Source organism: Caretta caretta, chromosome 4 (assembly GCF_965140235.1).
Source record: "Caretta caretta isolate rCarCar2 chromosome 4, rCarCar1.hap1, whole genome shotgun sequence".
Classification (NCBI taxonomy): Eukaryota; Metazoa; Chordata; order Testudines; family Cheloniidae; genus Caretta; species Caretta caretta.
The window spans coordinates 118,481,357-118,508,022 of NC_134209.1; the positions used below are offsets into that span (position 1 = coordinate 118,481,357).

At 42.6% G+C, this 26,666-nt stretch overlaps 1 protein-coding gene and 1 long non-coding RNA gene across 2 annotated transcripts in view; both read left to right on the forward strand.

Annotated features, from left to right (window-relative positions):
- PPARGC1A (PPARG coactivator 1 alpha) overlaps nt 1–26,666 on the forward strand; it is a 494,389-nt gene that overhangs the window by 261,076 nt on the left and 206,647 nt on the right. The gene's annotated exons all lie outside the window — the stretch shown is intronic.
- On the forward strand, nt 15,940–18,634 carry LOC142071787 (uncharacterized). The gene is made up of 2 exons (XR_012667979.1): nt 15,940–16,729; nt 17,839–18,634. It is a non-coding gene; the product is annotated as an uncharacterized LOC142071787 (long non-coding RNA).

Consider the following 26,666-nt stretch of genomic DNA (forward strand, 5'->3'; position numbering starts at 1 on the left):
GAAGGGTTTGGTGCAAACAGCCAGTCAGCACATGGCATTGCTGTAGAAAGCAGTCGGACATGACAGTGGTGATGTTACTAGTGTTCAAAGGGCCCTTCTCTGCAGCTGCTCCTCTCTGCTCCTAGCAGTTTCTTTCTTCCCCAGAGTCACATTGCTGTGGGGAAGGAGGAAGGCTAGGTGGCCCCATGTGCCCTATGGAGATTTCCCTTTTCAAAGGTCTAGGTTGCTTGGACAGGAGAGGTGAAGCCCATCTGGGCCTCATCTTTCCCCCTTGTGCTGTGGCTGTACCTGGGAGGGACTGGGACTCATCATCCCTTCTCCCCCTCCACACACACTGCTCCCTCCCTGTGTTGTAGCTGTAATTGCTGCAGCTGCTTGCTTCTGCTTCTGCTGGCCTGGGCCAGGAGGTTTTTTCTGCCCTTAACTCATCATGAAGATTCACCAGTGTTATGCCTTTCCCTCTTTTACTTCTGGGGAATTCTGCGCCAAAAAGTTAGAAATTCTACACACAGTATTTTAAAATTCTGCAAACTTTGTCAAAATAACCAGGCCACTTTCACTTATTTCAAAATACCTGTCAGCAAGTATGTCTGTAACGATACAGACACACACAATAATTCCCCCAGGAGCAGAGATTTAAAGAAACCCCTACAACAACCCAGTTCCTGGTTCTCTGCCCCCTCCACCCCAGAGCCCAGCCAGGGGTTCAGACAGTCACACCTCCTCCCCCCCCCCCGAGACCAGCCATGGCCCCCCCCAGCCCAGACACTCACGACCCTGTCCCCCCCAGAGCCCAGGTGTGGGGCCCTTTCTGGCCCAGACACTCACAACCCTATCCCCTCAGAGCCCAGCTGTGCCCCCCCCCAGCCCAGATACTCACATCCCCTCCCCACAATAGCCCAGCCGCTGCCCCCCCAGCCCAGACACTCACACCCTCTACCCCCCAGAGCCCAGCCATGCCCCCCGACCCAGACCCTCACACCCTCTATCCCCTGGAGCCCAGCCACGCCTCCCCCCAACCAAGACATTCACACCCACTACCCACCAGAGCACAGGGATCCAGAGGGAGAAACAGCCTAATGGTGGGTCCCAGGCTTGCAAAGAGTTGCCTCTGCATTGCTGCCTCCTTCCTTCAGGGCGCGCTGGGAACTGCAGCTGCTGGGAACCCTGCAGTTCCCTCCCCCTCCCCGGGGTTGTCTTATATTTGTGAGCTGGACTCTGCCAGGTCCAGCGGCCCCTAGTGATGGCCAGCAGCTCTGCAGTCCATTTCTGTGAAGGGAAAAAGGATATTCTGCACTCACAACATTAATTTCTGCAAAATTCTGCATTGTGCAATGGCTCAGAATTCCCCCTGGAGAAGTTCTTTACACGACAGAACAATGCAACAAAACCACTTGGGCATGGCTGAGTCCTTAATAACCCTGTCAACTAAACATACACACAACATGCAAAGCCTAGTTAAACACACTCTGCTGGTTTCAGGTAGCTTCTAAAACATAGAACATGGTGAGTGTGATTAGAGGGCTTGCAAATTATTTGAAGGGATACTGCCCTATTTCTATACACTGCAACTAGCACTAGTCTTAAAACCACAGTACACACTAGTCCTCCAAAGCCTGTGTGTGGAACAGAGCTTCATAGGTTGTTGTGCATAGGTGCAACTCCTCTGTGCAGACCTCTTGCCACATATCAGCTCCGTGTTCAGGGCCTTCTGTGACTTTGGAGCAGGAACAGGATTTGTATATATGTAACATTGTAACATAGAGATGGAGAAAGAAGGTCTTGTGGTTAAAGCACTGGATTCTGTGGCAAGATTTGAGTTTTATCTCCGGTTCTGCCTAGAACTCCTCTCTGACTGTGGACAAATCACTTAGGGCTCATTCCAATCTCACTGAAGCCGGTGGGAGTTTTTCCATTGACTGTCATGGGTGTTGAATCACCCCCTCCCCTAAATATCTGAGCCTCACTTTCACCATCCGTTAATTGGGAATAATGCTACTTACTTGCCTCACATGTTAGGAGAATGTTAAGCTACATTGTTTAATGTTTGTAACGTGCTAGAATTGTCAACATACAGTTTCAAGGCGTTTAAATAATAATAGTTGTAACAATAGAGTGTTCATGTAACTGGAGTGAATGTCAAAGGTAATAATGAAGATTTACCTTTTTTTATAAATCTTTCATTAAAAATGAGCCTGGCCCATAACACAACTAGACTTAGGAGAGCTTTCAACCATCAAGACAAATACCTCTGTGACGGCAAAGAGTTTCTGTGTGCCACAGGGAGCATAGCTGTATAAGGGTGAGTGATGTAACCACACACCAGAGCAGTGATTGTCTGAAGTCAGTGTTGGCTTGTATGTCCTAATTTTGTTGGTCAAGATGGGCAAATCATGATTTCTTTTTCTATGTATTTTCAGGGCATTTATAACCCAACTTAAAAAAACAGCCAGAATCAAGTGTAGACAATCTGCTGGCACACCTTGACATTTCCACCAGAATAGTTGTATTGAGTGCTGGTATCAAATGCAGATTGACTGGCAGTGCTTGTGAGGAGATCTACTTCTCAAAGGCAGGCAGATTTAATTCCAGTTTGTCTCAAAGTGGGAAATGGAGAGAAAAATGACAATGAATTTGATTATTTCATTCTTTCTTTTTCCCTAAATGATGCTCACTTCTAGCACAATATAAAAGGAGCAAATAGAGCTTCCATCTGTCACTAGCAAACTTGTCTGAGGATTTTATGCAATATATTACTTTAAAGATTTATACCATTTCCCCATCTTCTCTACTGTGCATTGTTAGTGTTAGTAATCCTCTAACATGGGAGATGGAGTGGACGATTTGTTGCTCAAGTGTCCGTGATGATTTGTGAGAATTTAAACTAAAGACATTTGGAATCTCTCCTCCACTTCAGCACTGATCATGTGGCTAAACTAATGATTATTAGTTTGCAAGAATGCCTGCTTTTTACCATATGCCTAAATAAAAGCAGGGTAATAAGTGTGAGAGTTAGAGAGAGTGTTCCCATTAAAATGCTGCAAGAGATACCTTCCATTTATAAGTGGGAAATTAAAAATAACAATTCAGGACCTTACAAAGTTCAGCTGCTTAAACTGTGTGAATTGGCTTCTTTGTCAAACAAAAGATAGCTGAGATGGGGTCAAACAACATTTATTCTCCTTCTTTCTTTTTATTTCAAAGAGTAGCAAGAGTCTTATCAGTAACAATAATTTACAATTCAGCCTGGGAGCCTGGCCCAGAGAGGAAAATGGGGGCATGAGGCACCTAAATACAATTCCTGTGAGCCATTGTGGCAGCTCCAGGAGACAGAGACTCACAAGGTGCTCCAAAATGATGGACTGAAACATTTTGATTTGTGTCGACCCAGCCCAAAATGAAATATTTTGTTTCCATTTTCCCACCAGAAAGTTCTTATAATAATTAATACTTAACACAAGCACATGTTCCTATAGAAAGTTCACTTTTATGGAAACCTCATTTTCTGTTGGAAAAGCATTTGATGGAAATTTCCTGGCCAAGTCTACCAAGCCTTATGGCTATTGCCAGCATGTGTGGGAAACTCCTCCTTCAGAGGAAGGGCTGGTTGTAGGGTCCTACCTTTCTCATTTGGAAACTAGCATTCTGTGGGTGGAGAGCCTGGACAACCTGCCAGGCTGTGGCTGGGCCTTGCACCCACTGCATGCCAAACTTGGGATTGGGCCCTGTGTATCGAACCTGTCCCATGGTTAAGTAAAGCTACTGGTTATTTCCTTGTTATTCCAGACACCACACTTGTTAACTCTCCATAGAACAGCAATGGCTATTTAAAGTTGTATTGGGAAAGGCACTTCATAAGTGGTGGTTTTTCACTGGACTTTCAACACATTTTCTCTACTTTCTGTATTGATGTGACCTACAATTATATCATAGGAAGCAGAAAATAAAGGGATTTTTTTTCTTTTCCCACACTATAAGCAAATCCCACCTTTCAGTTGCTCAAATTTTTATAGAATCATAAAATTAGAGGTGGAAGAGACCTCTTAGGCCTGGTTGTGGTGGCCCATCTAGAAACACCATGCACCAGTGCAGGCTTGCTCATAGTTTAGTTTTAAATGGCTCAAGTGATAAGAAAATAGCCAGAATATTAGCAGTCATACAGTAGGCCCCAGTCCTGAAGTGGAACTACTCACATGCCTAGAGTTAAGCAAGTATGTGTTTGTAGGATCAGGATCAAAGAGTGAAATTCACCAGGATGACAAAGGTCCCTTGTACCTGGCCCTCTACACCACTTAAGCCTCATGGAGAGAGCTGCGCAAAGTGTGTCTGCAGTCCCTGTGCATCACAGCACCTATTTGTGCTGGCTCTGAATTGGCTAATGCAGAAGGGAGGCTTCAAGGACATTAAGGATAGGGGCCACTAGCTCCATTTCAGTGTGAATGTAGCAGCCCAAAATCTGCATAATGAGGTGCAGACTAGCAGTAGCTGCAAAAGAGACGCATTGGCCCATGTTGTGTAGACATGTAGTGCTCTGTGCAAAGTCCAGTTACTCAAGCTTTGTGTGGGAGGGCTGAATTTTAACATAATTATGAACTTTGTACTGATCCACTCTGCCTCTGATATTTCTGGGGGAAAAAACCCAATTAAGGATCATCTGGGGGCACTATTCTTGTTTTTAAACAAATTAATTTGCAAGTTATGTAAGAATTTATTATTTTCATGAAAATCCTGGAGGATAGAAGTCATACAATGAAACTGGAGCACAAGCACATCACAGACCACATATTCAGGATACTGTCTGAAATAGCAGACGATAACAGTGAGCGGGCTGAAAATCAGTTCAGTTTACTTTGTGAAGGCTTCTTACAATAAAGGATCAAAAGTTTCTTAAAACCAAACAGGGACCCGTATGAGCAAAATAGATCACTTATTCCAGCTGTTGGGGAGATCATCCTTAGTCATCCTCATCACCCTTTTCTGAACCTCTTTTAGTTTTGCAATGTCCTTTTAGAAATGGGGTGACCAGTACTGCACATGGAATTCAGATCAGGCCACATCATTGATTTACAAGGTGGCATTATTGTATTTTTTGTATTATTCTCCATCCCATTCCTTATACATCCTAACATCTTGTCTGATCACAGCTGAACATTAAGCAGAGGGCTTCATTGACCTGTCCACAGTGATGCCCATGTGTCTTTTCTGAACAGATAATGTTTGGTTAAATCATTGGCCTCAATTATCAACTCCTTGGCTTATCTCTAAGTCCTATGTTGGTCCTAAAGACTGGGAGAAATAAAATAAACTTAATAGTGTAATGCTTTTACCATGCTATGAGTGCATGTTACTCAATGGAAAACAGATAAAGGAAGCATAATGGTAAGTGAACGGTTTTTATGTGTGAGTATGTATGTTATCCATAAAAGTGCTTTCCATATTGGCACCATTTTGAGACAATAAAATACCTATGTGCTTCTCTGCTCTGCTGATTTACACCTGCTGCAAATCTAGCCCCCAAAACAAGCTTTTTGTTTGTTTGTTTTTTAAGCTCTGAGAATTCTGATTGTACTGAGAATTTCTGGTCAGGTGGCTAAGTGGTTGAGGTAGAACTTAGTTAGCTGATTTTACAGGCCGTGGTTGGTAGAGATCCAAAACTACCTGGTAGCTAAAGGCAAAATATTAGCATATTTATCTGACCTCTTGATGCATTCCCTCATACTGGTTCCTAACGAGGTCATAAGAACTTTTGAATATACAATCTTCATGTTAATGAATCCCCAGTTAAACTAACAGGGAATTATGTATGATGGTGTTACTGTTTGTACTGTGGTAATATTTAGAGGCACAAATCAGGGTCCCATTGCAATAGGCTCTGTCCGAACACAACAAAAAAATGAACCCTACCTTTTTGATTCCAGTCAAGAAAATCAAGGGAATTTGGAGTGAAATTTGAAATTACTTGGTCAGTACTGCATTCTTAACCCATTTTGGGGTGTTTTAATGGTTCTCCTGCTCCTCTCCCCCCCCTCGTCTCCCCCCTTCTCCCCCCCCCCTCCGTGATATAAGCTATACAGGAGTCTCAGCCTTAATTCTAAATCACCTTCTTTCATGGTTTTAAGTCAGATGGTGGATGTTACTTTAACATAGTTTTTCTGGGGCTTAATTTATTTTGGTTGGTGACCAATATTCATCACTCATATAATTCACAGGATATCTGTTGATTCTTTTCTCCTCATTTGGTATTTTGACATTTTATAGCACTCAGTATTGATTTATACAAAATCTGTAGTCAAATGTCCAAAGGAGTGCTTTATTCACTTGTCATTTGCTGGGTTTTTTAGAACTAATAAATGTAACAGCCATGTATATCAATCTGTTAAGATCTTGTGGCTGCTCTCAAAGAAATGACAATCTGGCACTAACAAATGAGGAATTCTCTCAGTCAGAAGTTCATAAGAGGCAAGATAGAGAAAGAAACCCAGCCCGATTATTTACCAGCAGGAAAGAAAAAGCCTATCATGTAGTCAAAGAACACTTAAGTTAAGGAACGAAGAAATGGAACTCTGATTCAACCTTTTGAATTTCAGACACCATGATACTCTGATGGCAACTTTATTTACAGATTGTCCACATATAATCAATATGTATTACACATGCAGCAATACTAATAAGATGGCAAGTATGTGTAAACAACGTTGAGCTGCCATACTGTCCACTTACCCAGGGTTGCAGTTACTTCTTCAGGATTGCAACTGATTCTCATCTCTAATGTGAGGAAGTGGCCTGTAAAGTCTTTGGGTAAAAATTTTCAAAAGTACCTATGTGGTTGAGGAGCCTAAGACACAATTTAAGCGTGATTTAGGATTTTAGAAAGTCAATGGCATTTAGGCTCCTAAGTCACTTAGATGCTTTTTGAAAATTTTAGCCTACATTTTTCACCATCTTGATCTGGCTCCATATTGTAGATCTCTGTCAGTTGTACTTCTCCATCCCTGTATAAGTTCATTACATTGCAGGGAACTTTTGAGTAGTGATCCTGTGCCTTGTGAAGAACAAAAGAAGGGAGGATTATTATTGTTGTTGTTGTTATATTAAGCACCAACAATTAGTCTGGGATTGTTCAGGACACAAATAGAAATTATGCCATGCCCTGTGGAGCTTGCCATCTAGGAAACCAAAATACACAAGAAAAGGTGCATTGGGAAGACACCTCAGGGAAAATGTAAGCTTAGAGCTTTGCTTTTCAGGATCTCATGCTCTTCTTTTCTGATGCTGAGGTTCAGAAGGCATATGATGTGGCTTGTGGGCATGGCAGAAAAATGGAATCTTTAGGAGGTATTTAAATGAGCAGCAGGTGCTGGCTTGACATGCTGGCCTTGAGCAGTTATTCCATGTCTAATGCGGTAACATGGAACAAGATACAAAGTTGGGCAATGGGAGAAGGAAATGAAGGGGTGACTGACACTATTGGCAGAGCAAAGGGGGTTGGAAGGCTCATGTAAAGAGATTACGGGCCGTATCCTGGGCTGTGTCCAACATGTCCTCGTCACAACTTGTGTGCGGGTAAAGGGGGAGGGACACATATTTTGTTTTTTTTAACCCAGCCTTGCATTCCCCCAACGTCCCATACCAAGAACAGTTTGTCTACTATGATACCCAGCATAGAGTAGAGTAGCTTCAGGGCTTCTGTACTTTATACCAGCTGCTAATATTCCCAAAGGGCCTTTTTAGCAGCTGATGTCATTGGGATGCAGGAATATCCCCTCTCCCACCTAACCACTAACCCTACATTGGGAGCGGTGAGAGAGGACGGCATAGTAGCTGATACAGCAGCTCTAAACTATCAGAGGGTTCCCTAGACAAGGTGGGTCCTCCATTGGCCACATTTGACATGTTTAATGCCACTATGCACAGCTGGAAAGGCATATACAAGTTGCAGAGTCTGAGAATTCAGCAACAGTATCTTTCACTGTTTCTATAATGTTTTGAAAATCTGGCTGTGGAAATTCAGTGTTTAGCTGCTAAAATTACATTCCATGCTTAAACGTGGGTATTTCTCACTTTGTTTCTTGATACTAAAAAAGAAAAGGAGGACTTCTGGCACCTTAGAGACTAACCAATTTATTTGAGCATGAGCTTTCGTGAGCTACAGCTCACTTCATCGGATGCGTACTGTGGAAAATACAGAAGATGTTTTTATACACACAAACCATGAAAAAATGGGTGTTTATCACTACAAAAGGTTTTCTCTCCCCCACCCCACTTTCCTGCTGGTAATAGCTTATCTAAAGTGATCACTCTTGATTATCACATACATTGTAAGGAGAGTGATCACTTTAGATAAGCTATTACCAACAGGAGAGTGGGTTTGTTGGGGAGGGTGGGGAGAAAACCTGGATTTGTGCTGGAAATGGCCCACCTTGATTATCATACACATTGTAAGGAGAGTGATCACTTTAGATAAGCTGTTACCAGCAGGAGAGTGGGGTGGGGGAGAGAAAACCTTTTGTAGTGATAAATACCCATTTTTTCATGGTTTGTGTGTATAAAAACATCTTCTGTATTTTCCACAGTATGCATCCGATGAAGTGAGCTGTAGCTCATGAAAGCTTATGCTCAAATAAATTGGTTAGTCTCTAAGGTGCCACAAGTACTCCTTTTCTTTTTGCAAATACAGACTAACACGGCTGTTACTCTGAAACCTTTCTTTATACTGCTGCCAGTATGTGGTATCACAATAACAAACTGTGGAGATATTTAAAAAATGGAAACTTTTACTGCATGTTTATGGCCTAAGTCAGTTTTTGGAATGGACCTTGGAAGCATCCCATTTACTGTGTATTGATAAATCTGTTTTCACACAGGTATTTTTCTCCCTGGTGGCGGTTGAATTGCTACTAAAGCCTTTTAGACTCTGAGCTGTAATATCTAGAGATGTTTTGTCTAGAGCAGTGTAAAATCAAGTATATTGTATGAACTGCTAGCAAGATATATCTGAGTAGAATACTGGTTTACAGAGAATGATACAGTATATGGCACTTCTTTAACTGTGTAGAGTTAGATGTGATTCTTAGCAAATAAGTGACAGATTCTTATGTAGGGAAAAACTGAAGTTTTCATCTCTATATTGTTTTTTATTATGTTTTCTTTGCCTCGGGCTCTAACATATCAAAGTTATTCAGACATCATGGATGAAAAAAGTAGCTTCATTTCCATCAATAAATGTCTTCATATTCCTACAGTTCATACACAATTTGTGCTGTTTCATGATTATAAAAAAGACAAGCTAAAGTCATGAAATAATTAATTGAAGTCCAGCATAGCTTTGGTTTGAAGCACTGCAAATATTTACAATTACAACTAAGCCTTTTCTATCAGGTATCCTGTCTGATGTAGAATTACCCTCTTTGCCCAATAAAGATATGTCAGCGTGCTGGTTTGCATCTGTCTTTGCCATATTAAGAGTGAGACAAGAATTCCTTCTATTTTTCTTATCCCTCCAAAATCAGACCATCTGCTGTCCTTTGCAAACTACAGCACTCTTAAAACAGAGCTTGTTTTGTGTTGATTTTTTTTTGGTATGTTTTGTTCTCACCAGACACTGAATCATATGATTTGTCAGTTGCATTGGCAAGTGGCCTATTGTAACCACACAAATTCAGTTCAAAGCATTCATATGTTATTGGTTACTATACTATATTGCACTGGACATTGCTGGGCTCATAACACTGAATATGGGGAGAAGGCAGGGAGGTCAGCATTCTTGCAAGTGTGTTGAAACCACCATTAGTTGGTGCCTCCAGTTTTTATTAATGGCAAATTTACTCATCCCCAAAAAGAAGGAATTCCAACACTCTCTTAAACAAAAGTTCCTTTCCATCTCTTTTGTTGCTTGTCTGATATGTCTCTTTCTGTCTGTGAAAGTATCTGAATACTTCCTGTGTTCGTATTGGTTTACCTCATGCGCTCTTGATCTAAAAATAAAATATCCGTGTGTGTAATAGAATCTGGTGTTCACGTTTGCTCTTGTTATGTAACACGAGTTCTAAAGTCAAACTGAATTCTCCAAAGAATATTGCTTTATAGTCCACACAAAAATCTTTTGATTACTTTAGCAACATTAAAAAAAATTCTGAGCTGAAGAGTAGAATTGTACTTTAGATGCATGATGTATGTGTAGGTCTGCCTGGAATGTAAAATGTCAGATTCAGATTTATATTAGGGCCATCGTCAGGTTGTGTAAGGTCCAAAGGTAAGGATTTGTGAAAACAAATATTTGTACAACCTAAGAGTAATAGAAATATTTCCACAAAATACAAAAAAATCAAGGGAAATGGTTTTTGTTTGTATTTAAACACTTTTGTGCAGAGTTAACACTCCATACTTTACAGCACTGCAGGAGTGTCTAAAAGTCCCAAAGTGAAAATGATGATAAACAAAATGAAACCAACTTGTCTATTTTCATTGTCCCTGCAGAGTGCAATAAAAAGAGCAAACAAATGCTATGAATGATAAAAATAAATAGGATTTTAAAAATTCTTTCAGTTTGAATAATCTCAAATTTTGTTAACACTTGGATGTTTGTTTCTTTACGTATATATAATTTTAAACATGACTGTGTCCCTTTAATTATAACAAGCTGGTATGTTAGTCTTTGGTTTGTTTTAGGTTGAATAGTTCAGAGGACCCGTCGTTTAATTTTCACCTACAATCAGTTGAAATCTGCTTTGATTTTCTAATTGCAATGAGTTTGGTGATCTCTGCTAGTCTCTATAGAACAAAACAATACAGTAGGAAACCAGTGCTCCTAATATTTTGCAGTGTGGCACAAATGTCAGTCTCTGCTCTGGGGAGTTAGTATGTAGGCTGAGGGATACTCCTGCTAGGTTAAGGAGTGATGAAAAATATTATAAAGAAAGTCTTGAGAACACTTTAGATAAGCTATTACCAGCAGGACAGTGGGGTGGGAGGAGGTATTGTTTCATATTCTCTGTGTGTATATAAAGTCTGCTGCAGTTTCCACGGTAAACATCTGATGAAGTGAGCTGTAGCTCACGAAAGCTCATGCTCAAATAAATTGGTTAGTCTCTAAGGTGCCACAAGTATTCCTTTTCTTTTTGAGAACACGTAGACTCTTTGTGCCGGGCATCTTCAGGCACAATGTGGAAAGAGAAGGCTCAAGTGACTTTTATTGATATGTTTTAGATAGGGACTAATTTTTTTTGCTGTTGGGTAGAAATGCATGCGTCTGACAGTACCTATTTCTGCACTGCTGAATCTGGTGTCTGAAACGGCTCAGCAGCCACTATGGTAATGAGCCCATTTCTATCAAAATGGCCCATATTATTATTCATGTTTATTGGCTACTGAGTAATTCATGAAGATACATTGAAATATATACGTATTTCTAAAACCAGACTGTGAAGCTGGTTGCGTAGTCTGTGCGTGAATCCACTCCACTGATACAATCTTAATTACAATGACACAAACAAGCAGTAGTACAGTCTATGAAATAATATTGTGTGTGTGTGTGAAAATATTTTCATAATCGTCACCAATCCTAATATACTTGACATTTAATTACGGCTATTTTACCAAAGCTTTTTCATTATATTGTATTGTGAACTCCCTGGCTGTAGCTATGCATTCACTGGAGCAGGTGGCACATGTCAGAGCATAGTCACACTTTTTCAAATCTTTTCACATGTGGGCTCTTCATGTCCAAACCCCTCATCCCCCGTGGTGTGACATTTTCTTCAGGACAGTCTGCCTCTGAACTGCACTTGCTGCTGCCTTGGTAAAGGCATACAAAGATAGTGTAACAGCCAGTGGCCAATCAAGTTTGTGCAAGCTACAGCAGCTATGGATGAAACATCCACGAGACAGAATAAGGACAGAAAGACTGGATAAAAGGGCTGCGATGCGAAGCTAGCTGGCAGGTTAGTGATACAAAGACATATGCTTTGGGAGTGCATTAAATCTAAGTACTAAAAATCTCTAAACTTTTTTAGCCCTAAGTAGAGGGGAAGCATGCACGTTGATTTGTATCACAGCAGTATCTGAAGGCATATTCATATGAGATATGTGATCATTATGTTTTCATTTTCTTGGAAAGAATAGTTTATAGGATTCCAAATCCATTTATTCCAAATTACAGAACAAGTAACTAGGGTTTTATAAATCTACAGACATTACTAAATTTACACTTGCTTAATAAAGGTCCTTACATTAACAAGTTGCAGGTGTCTGCTGTAATATCAAAGGAAATATGTGGGTTTTGTCTGTGTAAATGCAAGTTCATTCCATTATAAAATTGTAATACAACACCTGTCATCCTATTACTTCATGGTGTCATAGTAACTTGTAACAGGGGGCTTCTTTTAGCCTCTGTTAACGAGGTGACCATTTTTTTTAATGCACAGTGCATTTTTTCCTTATTATGTTGTACTCACAATAGGTGTGCATGCTATTCAGCCAAAAGGCAGCCAGTTTTCATTAAAGTGTGCAAAGCAATAATGTTGACATTATGCTGTACCTCTTCCAAATTTGCAGAATTAGATACTGCCATTTCATACCTGCTCAGCCCCACTGAGTGGCTTTGATTGCTCTTTACATTACATTCTACACATCATCTATGCACTTTTTCTGCTCTATTGCATTTTAATTAGTTAATCAACAATAATCAAGAGATGTGTCCTGAAGTTGATTCTTCTTTCTTCTGCTGCTCCCTACAAGGGATGTGTGGGTGCGGTTTGTTTGTTCTGCGATGGCATTATAAAGGGAAATTCGGACAAGTTGCTGATTTGATCTATTTCTATCAGGTGAAGTTGTGCAAGAGTCCAGGGTTGGTGCAGTCTACTGTAGCCCTCATGCCAAAAAGCATTTTTTCCGCTGTAAGAAGAAAATTCTGTTTAATTTGACACCTTCCCTAAAACTTCACTTCAGAGAAGAGTGTAGAACTCCCTCTTCTGAGGAGTCCTGATACTGATTTTTATGTGAACTAGCTGCATAAGTGGTGAAATGCAACTCTCCTGTCTAATACAAAATCAGGATCTTCTGTCGTAAAGGCCAAATGTTCCCCTCCCATCTGTACCACCAAGGGAAGAAAACGTGATCGAGGCCCAGAATTTGCAGAAGGCGGCAAATGGCATCTATGTGGGCATCATTTATTTATTTTTATTTCAGTAGCACCCAGAGGCCGCAATCCTGTTTTGCTACATGCTGTACAAACAGAGGCTGGGAGAGAATCCCCACCCTGAAGAGTTTTCAGTCTAAATTACAGGTTTCAGAGGAACAGCCGTGTTAGTCTGTATTCGCAAAAAGAAAAGGAGTACTTGTGGCACCTTAGAGACTAACCAATTTATTTGAGCATGAGCTTTTGTGAGCTACAGCTCACTTCATCAGATGTATACCGTGGAAACTGCAGCAGACTTTATATACACACAGAGAATATGAAACAATACCTCCTCCCACCCCACTGTCCTGCTGGTAATAGCTTATCTAAAGTGATCAACAGGTGGGCCATTTCCAGCACAAATCCAGGTTTTCTCACCCTCCACCCCCCCACACAAATTCACTCTCCTGCTGGTGCTAGCCCATCCAAAGTGACAACTCTTTACATAATCAAGTCGGGCTATTTCCTGCATAGATCCAGGTTTTCTCACATCCCCCCCACCCCCATACACACACAAACTCACTCTCCTGCTGGTAATAGCTCATCTAAACTGACCACTCTCCAAGTTTAAATCCAAGTTAAACCAGAACATCTGGGGGGGGGGGTAGGAAAAAACAAGAGGAAACAGGCTACCTTGCATAATGACTTAGCCACTCCCAGTCTCTATTTAAGCCTAAATTAATAGTATCCAATTTGCAAATGAATTCCAATTCAGCAGTTTCTCGCTGGAGTCTGGATTTGAAGTTTTTTTGTTTTAAGATAGCAACCTTCATGTCTGTGATTGCGTGACCAGAGAGATTGAAGTGTTCTCCGACTGGTTTATGAATGTTATAATTCTTGACATCTGATTTGTGTCCATTTATTCTTTTACGTAGAGACTGTCCAGTTTGACCAATGTACATGGCAGAGGGGCATTGCTGGCACATGATGGCATATATCACATTGGTGGATGTGCAGGTGAACGAGCCTCTGATAGTGTGGCTGATGTTATTAGGCCCTGTGATGGTGTCCCCTGAATAGATATGTGGGCACAATTGGCAACGGGCTTTGTTGCAAGGATAAGTTCCTGGGTTAGTGGTTCTGTTGTGTGGTATGTGGTTGTTGGTGAGTATTTGCTTCAGGTTGCGGGGCTGTCTGTAGGCAAGGACTGGCCTGTCTCCCAAGACTTGTGAGAGTGTTGGGTCATCCTTTAGGATAGGTTGTAGATCCTTAATAATGCGTTGGAGGGGTTTTAGTTGGGGGCTGAAGGTGACCGCTAGTGGCGTTCTGTTATTTTCTTTGTTAGGCCTGTCCTGTAGTAGGTAACTTCTGGGAACTCTTCTGGCTCTATCAATCTGTTTCTTTACTTCTGCAGGTGGGTATTGTAGTTGTAAGAAAGCTTGACAGAGATCTTGTAGGTGTTTGTCTCTGTCTGAGGGGTTGGAGCAAATGCGGTTGTATCGCAGAGCTTGGCTGTAGACGATGGATCGTGTGGTGTGGTCAGGGTGAAAGGGTGGTCTAAATTAGAACAGAATGCAATGAGTGAGTTAGTACACAGGAGTCATGGGAGAAGCAAGGATGAGAGTAATGGTGATAGGGACATGGGGATTTTCAGCTAGTCTGTGTGCATGGCTAGATGGATTTGAAGCATGCTTTCCTTTATCCCTGTGATGTTCTAGCTTGTGGTATTTCCATATACATGGGTTTCTGTGTGTTTTGGAGCCAGAACAAGGGAGTTACTTCTTTAGGCAACATGATTCTCTCCGAACCCACTGGCTTTCCTATAACAAATGGCTTGATAGTTACTGGTGCTAAGAGGAGCATTAATTTTTGGTCTGTCACATCTGCCTCCTTTTGGGGTGAAGAGGTACTGCACCACTGCGGAATGCGGGCCACTGCCAGCATAGCAACTGAACTACCTTTGCTGCTAATAAGTGAGGGTGGAGGACAGGGAATGTCTCAGACACTCCACCGAGATGCACAGGGATGGGATCCAGAGATCCTTAAACTCCACAGCCTTAGGATACTATATACCCTGCTCCCTCTCTGTGCATCTGATTACTGCTTCTGCAGCTTCACAGTTGTGGACATTTTGTATTAATTTTTACCCATTCACACATTTTTATGGTCTGAGTTGTTTTGCCATAGAATTGGCTCTCTATTAAATTACTGTGGGATTTTCAAAGACACCTGAGGGAATGGAGTGCCCAAATTTCATTGAAATTGTAAATAATTCTGTATTTTTTGCTCTGCAAGGCATCTGGATAGAACAAAAGAACAGAACTAGAATGAATACTGCGTATGTTTCTCTCTTTTAAATGGGCCTCGACTTTTAAAACCAGGAGCCTAAAGCTAGGCTCCTAAATCCATATTTAGGTTCCTAAATAAGTGGGCTGAGCATCCTTAGAACTAAGCACTTCTCAGAATCAGGCTATTTCTTTAGGACACATCCTACTGTGAAAGATCTGTGCAATAATCGAATACACATTAACAAACATCAAATATAAGAAACAGAGGTTTACAGTCTTGCTTTCCAGGGAATATAGTTTGGAAAATTGCATATATATTGTGGATATTCTACATTGCAATATAAGCCGAGGGTCAGACTCAGGCTTGAACTCAACCCCCTCCTTCCCCCCCACCCTCTTCCAGCTACATAAAAATCTCTGAGACTTGGGCTTGGATCCAGGGTCATAGGACCCTGTGGGGTAGAGGATTCAAACCCAAGTCAAGCCTGGACCCAGGGTCCAAGCCTTATTGTTTTGCAATGCAGTCTCAGCCCCTCCAACTTGGGTTTTAGGAGTCTGCCAAAAGTATCCCACAATCCCATGGGCCAACTTCCTTTTTCCTCTCTATCCCAAGAATCGCCAGTCAAATCCAGGGAAATGGAAGCAGCCCCTCTTGCAGTGCTGCAGCTTGGCTAGTCAGCGTTTAACCCTTCCATTGTTTTCTGAGCTGCAGACACACCTTCAGAGAACCTTCTGTCTTTGCAATGCAGATTGACAGAAGTCCTTTGCAAAGCGCACTGCTCCATGGTTGCAGGAGCACAGCTGGATTGTGGTGAATCTGTGGTGCAAAACCTGGACTTTAGTGAGAGCACTAGGAATGACCACGCACACCAGCAAATAGCGAAGAAGCTGGCAGCTTTGGAAATTTACCAGACTGGTGACCAGTGCAGGGAGCAGATTAAGTGCTCAAGACAGAGTACAGGAAAGCCGGGGTTCAGAACTGCAGCTCGGGCAACTCGCCGAAAACATTCCCATTTTATGAGGAATTTGACCGGCTGCTAGGTACTGTGTCAAGCATGGAGTGGTGCATGATGACTTGGTCGGCTGGGATGGCAACTTGCTGGCCCTAGAATCCAGCATCGGGACTGATGCAGTGAGTGATGCCAACCAAGTGACACTGTTGCTGAAACTGGTCCCAGAGGAGGCTTTGCCGCAGCAGCACACCCTGGGACTGTACTTGGAGGAGCTTTTCCAAGTCACATTCTTCCCCCCCCCCCGCCTGCCCAAGGAATAGCCTGTCGTGGAGACTGCAGGAGACAGGAAGGGACAGAAGCCACTTCGGAGCCTGGTAAGTTTCTGGCTTCATTTTAATGTTTAATAATATAGGAATGAGTGGGATTTCCACTCTACAGGCTAATGTAAAAGTTATTAGAAGCCCTAACTAGCAGCTTGTATCCGCTAATGGTAGACTGTATGTCAGCACTGTGGTGTCTCCCCACCCCCGCCCACTCCCATCATGTGGATTTCAAAATGGCGACTGGGGAATGCAAACCGTAAAAGTGCCTTGAAAGTGGATTTTTACTGGAAAGGTGCAGATTTTTGCTAGGGCATTCCTGTGTATTAAATATAATAACTGTGTCTGTCAAGACGCCACTTTGTAACTGCTCAGTGGTGCAATGAACCTCATGGAAACAGCAAACTGTCTGGGGGGAAGGGGAAACATGCTCCATTTACAAATCTAGTCCCGTTCAGTTAAATGTAGTTCATACGTGACAAAATCATTTGTCCCAAATATGATTGGGGTTTGAAATTTTGTCCAGAAAGGTGCCAGAATGTGGGGTGAGAGGGATTAGGATGGCTGTGGAGTTCTGTGTGTTGGTATGCAGTCAAAACAGGCTAAGCTGTGTGGAAGCTAATGTAACATCCTGTTGATATCCTCCTGAATTCTGACCCAGTCCCGAGAGCTGATAGCTGCAACCTCTTCCTGTAGCAGGAAATCCAGATAGATAGTCCAGTTCTGGGAAGGGTGTATTTTCTAGGGACACCTTGGTAGCTGACCAGTCCATGCCACTCGTAAATGTGCTATTCAGTCACTATACCTTTGAATACATTGGTTGCATACACTGCTGGTTTCCCACCAGTGGCTTGGAATAACATCTCCCTTGGCCAAATGAGCACCACAAGAATTGTTATGTCCTCCAAAATGTGGAAGTCTTAAAATGAGAAACACCTTTTTGAAGCATGGACACCAACTGCCCCCTGCCCACAAGTTCTTATGCTGCAATTAATGTGGCTGTGTCCAGGGAGCTTCTGTGGTCTGAAGATCCCTCTTACAATATGTTGAAGTTCAGTTTGGAAAAGTATCATTTTATGTCATTGGAATTCCACAAGGAGTTTTTTGTGCTCCTGCACGGAGCTAGTTCAGACCATAACCCGCTGTGTCTTGTCTTATTCCAGCCCCTCAACCTCTGCTGGCTGCAGCCCCTCCACAGCTCACCCACACTGCAGCAGAAGCCTGGGTCAATGCATGTTCACGTACCATTCCAAGAGGAGGCCTTTCCATGACCAACTTATGGTTGACGTTCTGGAGAGGGCCAACAAGAAGGTCCAGTGCCAAAGAGGAAAGGCATGGCGAGAGGACAGAGGCAAGGCTCAGGCTGGCTATACAGCATGAGGATGGGGTTTCAGCATGGGAGCAGGCATTTGCTTTGCAGTTCGTAGCAGCTAAGGAAGGAGGACAGAGCTCAGCAGAACAAACTCTTCGAGCAGCTGCTATCACTCATGGCCACCAGAGTACCAGCTCCAGCTGCATCACCTACACCACAGACTGAGTCCTCTATGCGGTACCCTGCGATGTATTCCAGCAACAGCTTGGGAAACTCCATGGCTGGGTGGCCCATATAATTGGATCCCATGAGTGGCTGAGCAAGGCAACTTCGCCCCATGCAGTCCTCCATATTGATCCCCTCCCCCTGCAGTGCCTCCACCCCCATACCCTGGCACTAAATGTGTGGCCAATGTGCAAAGACGGGAAAGAAGAACATAGGGTCAGGGGACATGCATCAGTAGGTGGTTTCTATCTCATACATTGTTTCATTGTTTGAACTTGTTCATACACTTTGTTGGGTTTTTTTTAAAGGTTTTGTTGTTACTGGTGTTTTGGTGTTGTAATGGCAGCTGGTCTGCCTGGCAATAGGTGAATGTACTTTTCTAATACATGTTTATAAATAAAGATATTTATTTTATCAAGAAAGTTTATTGCTATCACTGCATCACATCATACCATGTGTATTTAAAATAATAAAGGCAAACACACGATCAGGGAAAATTGGGAATTAGTAAGTGGAGATTGTTGCTCAATATAGATAGCTTCATCAATCCATACATCAATCACTTCCTTACATCAAACTTACTGGGAATCAGCTCCCCTCCCCTCATTTGTTAAGGTGTCTGATCAATCATAAGTCCATTGTATGGCAATCAACCCCTGCACTGAATCTCCCCACAAGCAATCAGCTCCTTCCTCCCCCACCAAGGACATATTTAAAGGTAGAATCATAGAATCATACTATATAGAATCATAGAATCGTACTATTTCCCCTCTTCCACTGGGCCATCTCAGTCCATAAAGCGGGAGCAGAAGGCAGCCCTGACTTTGTCGCCCAGGTATATCCAGCTCTAGCTGTAATAGGTGCATCTTTTGGCTGAGTGAACTGGTTCAGCTTTTCAACAGTGTCATATGCCCATTCAGGAGAAAATGGCTTACCTCTGGCTTCACAAAGATTGTGAAGCGCACAGCAATCCACAGCGATGCGGACTGCATTGATAACACTGAAATCCAAATGAGTCTGCAAATATCTCCCATGGGAATTCAGTCAGCCAAAAGCACATTGAACAACCATTCTAAACCTGCTGATAGCATAATGAAATCATCTTTGGCCAGGGCCTCTGAAATCAGGGTTTGGTTTCATCAGTCACGGCAAAAGGGTTGCACAGAATAACAATGGGGACAGTAACTCCTGTAGACGTCTGATCAATAAAAAACCTTGGCATCATGAACTTTTCAAGTGCAACCCATGCTGACATTCATAAATTGACCTCTCTGGTCCACGAGGGCCTGCAGAACAACAGAGTCGTACCCTTTGCAGTTTACGTACTCATGTGCTCCTTGAGGAGGGGACAGTGTGGGCATGAGTCCCATAGTGTCCCAAGCACAGTTTGAAACCCCAGTCTGTCAAAGCCAGCATTTACTTCAGTAATTACACCTGATTGCCTCAGAAACTTCTGCCACCACTTTACCCCCGTCAACTTTCCAACACCAAACTGGTTGGCAATGAACCTGTAGCAGTCTGGGAAGTTCTGGACCCACTGCTGGTCATCCCAGGTCTGGATAATATGATCCTATGACTCTTTGTTTGTGGCACTGTATCAGAAGTGCCAGTCTATGTAGCGGGCATCAGTGGCTATACCGAGTGTCATGAGCAGCATCAGCCAGTTTGAGTCTACTGTGTCTGTGTCCTCCTCTTCCTACACCATCATAAGCTCTTGTCAGGTGCCTTCAGTGGGTCAGAAAATGCCACCGAAGTGTCTACCAATGTCTCATGGAAGCTCTGTCTGTTTCCTGACACAGAAGTGAAAGCTCCAGCAAGAGAAGTCCTTCAAAAGGTGCCTCCTTCATACTGCTGGCTCCAGTTGCTGGGAGCGCACAGACCAAAATGACTGCTCGGTGGGATGTGTTGGTAGGCTGTTCAAACTCCCTGTAATGTGCAGGAGGGACAGTCAGATTTTCCCACAGTGCACCATGGTCAAAGGGCTAGAGCAGCCACATTTTGGGAGGGTACTAGGGAGTCTGGAATGTGATTGGTTTGACTCAGGTCTGTGTGCTGTGGTGTAGATACCAGAGCCTCAGGTTCAAGCCCGGATGAGAAAATTCTTAACCTGGGGTTGACAATCAGTGTAGATGCTCAAGCACTGGGCTTGCTAACCCAGGGTTATCTGACTCAAATCCCACTAACCCTGGACTTACATTGCAGTGTAGGCTCCTAAATGGACACATTTTTCTGTAAAATGCGATAAAATTATAATTCCCTATCACTTAACTTTTTAACTGTTTGTCCCACATTGTTCCCATACACAGTAGAGTCCTCTGTAATAGTGTTTGCGACACCGTTTATTTGTTGATATTCCATAAAGAAAGATGGGCCTTCTTGCTGATGTTAAGCAGTTCTTCAGAGCAGGTTTCCAAAACCGTGTCTAATCCCTTTTCCTGATGTTCCTTGGGATACAACTTTCCTACAGATGATAGTTGTCATGAAACTGGCACAATTTTACCATATGCCAATCACTCATTGGAGTGACCATTACTATGCAGGGAGACTGAAGGTAAAAAGAATACAAAAGTGTATGGGTGCTAACATTTTTTAAAAAACCTAAAAAAAGAAGCTAGACCCTGAATATTTAAAGAGACAAATGGATTTTACTTCACATTTATACATCCAGGGCCAATTTATGCCCTCAGGGCTGCTGGCGTAACTCCAACTGATTTAAATGGGAGTTTTGCCTGCATAAATAAGAGGAAAATTTAGTCCAAAATGTCCTGAGAAATGAGAAATACTCCAGTGACAGCTACTTGTCAGAGCAGCGAATCCCTTTGCTGACATTTGAGATCTCAAAAGCCACAGTTTTCTACCTAATTCATGGCTCAATCAGACTATGTCCTCTGTCTAAAGCCTACTTTAAGCTTTGCTTTTGGCATGCTGACTTATTATATAGCCTGAAAGTAATGTCTTTATTAGGCAAGGAGGATACAGTGAAAAAAACCAGTGAAGTCATTCTGGAATCATTTAAGATCCTTCACCAAGATCGGCACTCGGTTGATTAAAAATAGTCATTTTGTCAGAGCCTTGAACAGTTTGATGATCACTTTCTGACAGGATAATATGAACAGACATTCCCTGCCACTTCCATTTACATTTTTATTCTATTCTATATTTGTGGGGAATGGGAAGGGTTTGGCTGAAATGAGATCTTGTGTAGGTTCAGAAAAGAAGGAAACACCGTAATATAAAATACAAAGAGTGAAAGACTCCTGTTCCTCCCCAATGTCATGACATTAAGTAAATGTTATTTGAAAAAACAGTTTGCAGTCTATCATTGTGTGTGTGTGTCTTACAATACAAAGAAAAAAAGGAGGGGGGTGGTTTTGGAAAAGGAGGTATAGAAATCACTTGGCTGAAATAATGTGTAAATTCTTATATTAATTCCTGTTCTGTGGTCTGGAGTAATCTATCCTAAAGCTTGTAAAATTTTCCATTCTTAAATTAATAAGCATTTAGCCTGAAGAAATCCTTCTGTCACGTGTAGTAAGAGAATCAGAAATTTTAAGTGACTGACTTTTTTTTTTCCTTAAGGAAATGAATGCCATTTTTCTGAAAGCACTGAGTGAAAAAACCTCACACTTAAATATATATATTTAATATTATTTAATATATATTTGGTAGTGCTGATCACTGTACTGTAGGCACAGTTTTCTGCATTGGTGATAGTCCAGCAGGACTATTACCTAGCCAGTGATCTACCAATGCACTACAGACAAGCGTGCAACAATCTAAAAGAAACTTCTTTGCCCCCCAGCACTGGATTTCCCAACCCCTTCAAGTAAAACTGATTATATTACCCAAACCATCTAAAACTGAGACCTAATTTATATAACGAGTGCACCATCATGTGACATTTGCTCTGACTGACCAATATTGCAAACCCCTTCAAATAGTGAAGTCAATAGAGCTACTTGTCTGCGTAACTGTGCATAAAGGGTTCAGAGTTTGGCTCCAAGCTAATAATTTTTCACATCTGATTTTTTTTTTTACAGAACATTTCTTTGAATAAATATTTTTAAAGGGGTCACTGTTGGTATATTTTTTGTCATACAAATGTCTTCAGTTGCAAAATACATTTTGTAATAGTAATAGTCATGTTGACAACTCTGAGGGGAAAGTACCATTTATGAGATAGCATATTAGTTGCCCTCATTTAAGCCCTGATTCAGCAAAGTACTTAAACGTGTGCTTAAATCCAATGGAACACAATGGTACTTAAGCAGAGGTTTAATGTTAAGCACATGCATAAGTATTTTGCTCAGGATGTACCTAAACATGTGTTTTGGTGCTTTATATTATTTATTTATTTATTTGGTCATTTGGAGACCTAGACCCTGAATCAACAAGATACTAAATTACACACACCTAACTTCAAGTATGAGAGAGTTTTCATGTTTCATGTTTGAGTACCTTGCTGAATCCAGGCCATCCACAAGCTCCTTGAAAATTTACCGCACTTTATTACTTTTTTAGGTCCCAGTTATGCAAGCTGCTTCACATGGTCAGATTCTTATACCCTAATTGAACCCCACTAAAATCAGTGGTGCTCCATGAGAGCACATGGGTCTGTCCATATGGACCAGTTTGTAGGATTGGGCCTTAGTTCCCTGCCTTGCGCTGGATCCTGTATCACAAACACATGAGGCTGTGCAGACACAGCCTGAAAGGTGAGAATTACAAGCAACTGAAAACAGGTAGTCAGAATGGAAATGCTTAATTTTAGCGATGGCTGCTGATCTTACCATATTTTATTTCTTTACTGACTCCTATAATATTAACACAGGAAATTCCATTATACATAAATATGAAATATCATGAGAAAAAGATGGCCTATTATAGAGAAAAGGCAGCTAATGAATGTCAGTGAAGTTATATTTTAGGGTTATTCGACCTCAGAGCTGGTGTTCTGTCACCTGAGATTAAGCATGTACTTTTTGACCTTTACTCAACCCATCACATTAGACAGCACATATTTAGGTACATTATATTTTAAAGGGAAGAACATGTTATGCCCACTTCAGAGTGCTGTCAATAGTTCATTACTGGCTACCAGGGCATGTTTGAGGATGAAACCCCATCCCCAGAGATACAAAATGATTCCCCTTATTTCCATTATTCATAGAAGTATGTTCTCTCTTTGATGCGCCTCATGAGCATTAAATGAGAGTTCTTCTTTGAGTGATTGCACATGTCCATTCCACTGTAGCTGTATGTGCATCTTGTGCACAGTTGTCGGCTATTCTTCCCAGGCAGGTATAAAGGGCACTCCTGCCCCTAGCTCCCCCTGAGTTTTTTCCTACCACCAGAGACAGTTGTTGGAGCTGTGATCTTTGCGTTTAAAAAAATCATCCCTCACCTTCTTGTGTGTATAGTTCCCGTCCGATAGAATACTGTTTCTTGTATATAGTTACCAATTAGAATAATTGTAGTCTAGTTCTTAGTGTTGACCACTCTTCGGTGACTGAGTACTGGGTTCAGTACTGCACTCATGTTGTGCTCTCCTTGCTTTAAGGCCTGTCACATCTGTGGCAAGCCAATGCCCGTCAGCAACCTCCTACCCCAGTTGCTTGAAATGACTGAGGGAAACCCATGTAGGTGAAAAATGTCTCATTTGTAGAGGGTTCAAGTTCCGTTAAAAAAAGAACAGGGTCCCAGGCTTAAAATATTGCTCATGGAGTCTGCACTTCACCCTGCGTCAGAACCTTCCTGCTCTGAATGGCTACCGAGCACATCCGAGTCAGTCAGGAGTGCTCCACCCACTTTATCTGAGTCTTCAGGCATACCAGCCTCACTGGTACTGAAGAAAAGATTGTGTAAGTCTTCAAAGGACTTGGTACTAGGGGCTTCGAGATCTGCAGGCAAGGCACTTGGTGCAGCAAAGGACACTATGGAGCACTCGAAAATGAGGCACCCCCAGGCGCAACTGCCCTGCAAAGAAGGATTGCTGACTCCAGAACCTAGGAAGGGCCTTTTGAGACCACTCTCAGGACTGACACAACTCCTAGTACTGCAGGGTCAGGAGCCTTTGGCAGTCCTGTTTACTCCCAAAGTGTTCAAGGCAGCTTGGGAACTACTGAACTTGTCAGTACCGGTTTCACCAGTGGGACAAGATTCCCATCTGGCACTGGGAGTGGGCATGTTGGATCTGCCGGTGCCTGCTCTGACACCAGTCGATACTAGTGACTGCTACAATTGCAGTATTTTGGCAGATTCCATCAAGGGGAAAGCCTGCAATGATTGTGGTGTTGCCTCCCTTGCCGGATTTGCAACTAGTCTCCCCAGTACTATTGGGGTCAATTCCCCTGTGTCCAGAGGTAGTGTACTCGTCCTCCTCCTCCTCAGATTCTGAGGTCAGATCTTATGCATCCAGGCCAAAGCAACCCTAGTTACCCTAGTGACAGGTTGGTACAGATCTCAACCTAATGACCAATGGCCAGCACACATCTGGATCCCACGATTATACCAGTGGCCTTTCTTGAGCTCTCGGGACATTCCCTCATACTTATCAACACCCAGTAGACACTGGGGTGGGGGGCATGGACACCACGGTTGCCATTTCCCTGCTGCAGGTACTGGGACTGGTACCATGAAAGAGGAATCTTGGGACTCTCCTGTACAAGAGTTGGACAAGGCCTCCCATCAACAACCGCTGGCCTCTTCCTCTATGATGCGGGATGAGGCATACTTGCTACGAATGAAAAGGAGATACCAGAGATGTCAGGCCTCATTCCCGAAGTGTAAGGATGCAAAGAAGCTTGACTCTTCAGCAGGAAAATGTATTCCACAGGAGGGTTACAACTGAGAATCACGAACTAGTAGGCTGTGTGTGGTTGGTACAATTCTAACCTGTGGGAAAGCATCCTAAAGTTTAAGGACAAGCTTCTTGAAGAGGTAAAGCAGGAGTTTGCCACCCTGGTTGATGAGGGTAAATTAGTGGCCACATCAGCCCTGCAGGTGAGTCTGGATGTGGTGGATTCACCAGCTTGTGTTATGGCTTCCATCATTTTCACGCATCATTCATCTTGGCTGCAATTGTAAGGTTTGCCCCCAGAACTGCAACAAAACATACAAGACATCCCATTCGAAGACTCTTTACTCTTCTCTGAGTAGACGGACACAAGGCTACATAGCCTCAAGGACTCAAGAGTGATGCTTCATACCCAGGACCTATTGAGAAAGAAGGGCAAAGGTTATAAGAGATGGCCTCCACCTCCACGATGCCCACTTCATCCAGACTGGTTCCTCAAAGCATTCATTTGGTTGAGAGCAGCTTATCACTTCCCAGGGTAACCATCATTCCCTTCCCCTATTTTTGCAACTGCCTATCCTCAGTGCTTGGGCCTCCATCACCATGGACAAGTGGGTCCAAGCATGGTGGAACTGGATTATACCCTCCAGTTTGCCTCTAACTCCCTCCTCCATCCCTATCCCTCTTCAGGGACTACTCTTATGAGAATGTGATGGTTCAGGAGGTCCAGTCTCTCATCTTCCTGAGTGGCCATAAAGGAAGTTCCCATGCCTTTCAGAGGAAAGGGTTTCTATTACTGATACTTCCTAATCTGAAAGGCAAAGGGGGGGCCTCAGACCTATTTTAGATCTAAGCTAACTGAACAAGTTTCTGAAGAAAACAAAATTCCAGATGGTTATTCTTGCTTCTATTATCCCTTCCTTAGACACGGGGACAGGGGACAGACTGCTCTCAACTTAAAAGATGCTTACTTTCATGTGGCAATTTATCTCAGCCACAGAAAGTGCCTCAGATTCATGGTCAACAATTCACACTACCAATTCACAGTTCTCCCCTTTGGCCTGGCAGCAGCCCCTTGCGTGTTTACAAAGTGTACCGTGGCAGTGGTGACTTTCCTGCACTGGTTGGGAATCCATGTGTTCCCTTATCTGGATGACTGGCTAGTGAGAGGCCGATCTAGATTTCAAGGTCTCTCCAGCATAACCACTATCCAGTCATCCTTTTAGACTCTCGGGCTCCTAATTAATATAGAAAAATCTATCCTGACTCCACACAAGCTAGGGTATTCCTGTCACAAAAAAGGTTTGAGGCACTCCAGCTTGTTACTCTAGATCTAAAAGCACATGCTCTCTCTACAGTTCAAACATGCCTCAAACTTCTAGAGTACATGGCGGCATGCACCTACAAGGGCCAGCATGCCAAAATGAAATTCAGGGAACTGCAGGATTGGCTTGCCTCAGTATATGCTGCCACTAAGTGGATTGGGTAGTTCAGGTACCAGCTCGAGTCTTGTCCACCAGTCCAGGGAGGACAGCCCCATTGAATGTTTGCACAGAAGTTCACTTTGCTTCTCCTTGACAGACAATCTCTTTAGGCACAGATGCATCAAATCTAGGTTGGGGAGCTCACTTAGGCCCCCATGAAGCTCATGGGCATTG